The sequence below is a fragment of the Peromyscus californicus genome, unplaced genomic scaffold, assembly GCF_007827085.1.
Source record: "Peromyscus californicus insignis strain IS unplaced genomic scaffold, ASM782708v3 Scaffold_5__1_contigs__length_169319896, whole genome shotgun sequence".
NCBI classification, from domain to species: domain Eukaryota; kingdom Metazoa; phylum Chordata; class Mammalia; order Rodentia; family Cricetidae; genus Peromyscus; species Peromyscus californicus.
In genome coordinates this window covers 146,595,073-146,597,214 of record NW_026294573.1, presented here as the reverse complement: position 1 = coordinate 146,597,214, position 2,142 = coordinate 146,595,073, and the positions used below count along the sequence as shown (strand labels likewise).

The 2,142-nt window shown below is 41.6% G+C and overlaps 1 pseudogene; it reads left to right on the top strand.

Annotated features, from left to right (window-relative positions):
• Nucleotides 1–1,331: 1,331 nt before the first annotated feature.
• Nucleotides 1,332–1,852, top strand: LOC128097497 (39S ribosomal protein L42, mitochondrial-like; annotated as a pseudogene).
• Nucleotides 1,853–2,142: the final 290 nt, after the last annotated feature.

The window sequence follows — 2,142 nt, the reverse complement described above, 5'->3', positions numbered from 1 at the left end:
ACTTTTATTAACCATGGTGACTCACACACTGTTTTGTGCAGGAATGGAATGAGTTGGGATAAAGTTTTTGCTGCTAGGCTGGAGCAGCTCAAATGCAGAAACATTTTCTTATTCTTTGTATGGATAATGTTAGTCTGTATTATGTACCCTATGTTTTGTTAGCAAGAAGTGTAAATAGTTCTATTAAGAAATTACTTTAGGATGTTTGCTAAAGTTTATGAAGTATAAATAGTTTTATTAAGAGTTTGCTTTTCAGCTGGGAGGTGGTGGAACACATCTTTAGTTCCAGCACTTGAGAGGCAGAGGCAGGCAGATCTCTGTGAGTTTGAGGCCAGTCTGTGCTACACAGAGTGAGTCCCAGGCAAGGCTCCAAGCTACACTGAGAAACCCTGTCTCAAAAACAACAACAAAAAAAGAGTTTGCTTTTGATGTAAGTTTGTGAGAATTGTATTGTGTATAGTAATATTCATACTAGAATTATGAAAACCTGTTAATGTTAATGAACCAAGGTATGGTGATGCTAAGGAGTCCTTAGATTTGATGTGGTTGCATCAGGAGTTTATTGATTTTTTTTTGATGCAGTTGCATTAGGAGTTTATTGATTTAAGAAAGGTTTGAGGCAGCTAAAACTGCTATAGACATCCTGGAGCCATTAAAAGGGCCATTGATCTTGATCATCCATAAGGAGCAGGTGTATTGCTATGATTATTTCAGCTATTTGCAAGCTCTTAATGGAGAAGCTGCTTCAGAGTTGCAAGGAGCTAGGCTCTGTACCTTCCTTTGCCAGAGGCTGGTAGCCAAAGATGGATGAATCCTTTTTGCCTGCTGTCAACCTAAGACAGGACACACTTGGTGGAAAGTGTGTTCCAAAGACTGGTAAGACTGGATGGTTGAAGAAGGCAACCTAAGACAGGCATAGTCATCTGAGGGGTCTGAGGGACTGTTTATGTGATAAAGAAGGGGGAAATCTGTGGGGGCCCACAGGGACTTCCTAGTAAGGGCTTACTTGAGGTCAGAAAGTCTGAGCTTGCTTTGCCTAACAGGGCTGCATAATAGAATGATTTGACCAAGGGTGTGGTTACCAGGTGTTTTGAAGGGTCTACACTTCTTGGTACTTTTTACCTTGACCTTGGGTGGGGGGGATCTTTTGTTTCCCCCCTTGCTGATGTATAAAAAACTCATCATGATTAAACTCAGGGGGACTGGGTATTGACCCAGGGCCTTCCTGAAGCTATCCTGTGTCTCTGTATTTCTTGTCATCTCTGTCTATATTTCTATCCAATACTTCCTCATTCCTCTCTCCTCCCCCCCAAGAACCCTTTGACATTGAGGCAAGATGGCTGGTCCGAGGATTGCAAGTCTGTGTGCCTAGAAACAGATTTTAGACGCGATCTCTCCTCACAATATCTTTTTCACATCACCTGATAAGGATCATGGCATCAGCAGTCAAATGGGTGACATCAAACAGAACTATCTGGAAACATTTATTTCCAATGCAAAATGGAGCTTTATCCAGTGTCTGCCATAAGTCTACATATTCCTCTCTTCCAGAGGACTACAACTGAGCTGGCTTTGACCTCTAACGGCAGGACAATAGTGTGCTACCACCCTTCTGTGGACATCCCTTATGAACACACCAAACCTATCCCTCAACCAGATATTTTGCATAATAATGAAGAAACACACGAACAAGTGCTGAAAACCAAATTGGAAGAAAAAAGCAAACAGCTTGAGCAAGGCCCCATGATAGAGCAGCTCAGCAAGGTGTTCTTCACCACGAAGCATCGCTGGTACCCGTGCAGACAGTATCACATGCGGCCGTAAAAAACCGGATCCCCCCAAAGACAGGTGATGACTCTCGATTTTCCAAGCATCGAGGAAATTTTGCTTTTGTCTCATTTGCCAGCTGAGAAAATGCAAATGGTGTATTCATTAAGATGTTATGTTAGAAAATAATAAAAACACCCTTTCATAGATAAAAAAAAAGAACCCTTTGACAGGTCAGAGCTGGCCTTTGACACCTTTCCTTCCTCCAACCCTTACCATGACAGCTTCCTTTCACCTTTACTCTGCCCTTCCACTTCCTCTTAAATTGATGGCCTCTTTTTATTTATTATTATTACATATACATCTATATATTCA